Genomic DNA, 217 nt, shown 5'->3' with positions numbered 1-217 from the left:
CCCCCCCCCCCCCCCCCCACACACACACACACACACACACACACTCACACTGACATATGCGCACACACACACACACACACACACACACACACACACACACACACACACACACACACACACACACACACACACACACACACACACACACCGCTAGTCTTTGAGACGGGTGGTGGGTTGGGTGTGTGTGTGTGAGGTGGTGGTGGCATGGGGGGCAGTT

This window comes from Sardina pilchardus, chromosome 16, assembly GCF_963854185.1.
Source record: "Sardina pilchardus chromosome 16, fSarPil1.1, whole genome shotgun sequence".
In the NCBI taxonomy this organism is placed as follows: domain Eukaryota; kingdom Metazoa; phylum Chordata; class Actinopteri; order Clupeiformes; family Clupeidae; genus Sardina; species Sardina pilchardus.
The sequence above is the reverse complement of the archived record's forward strand: the minus strand, read 5'-3'. Positions refer to the sequence as shown.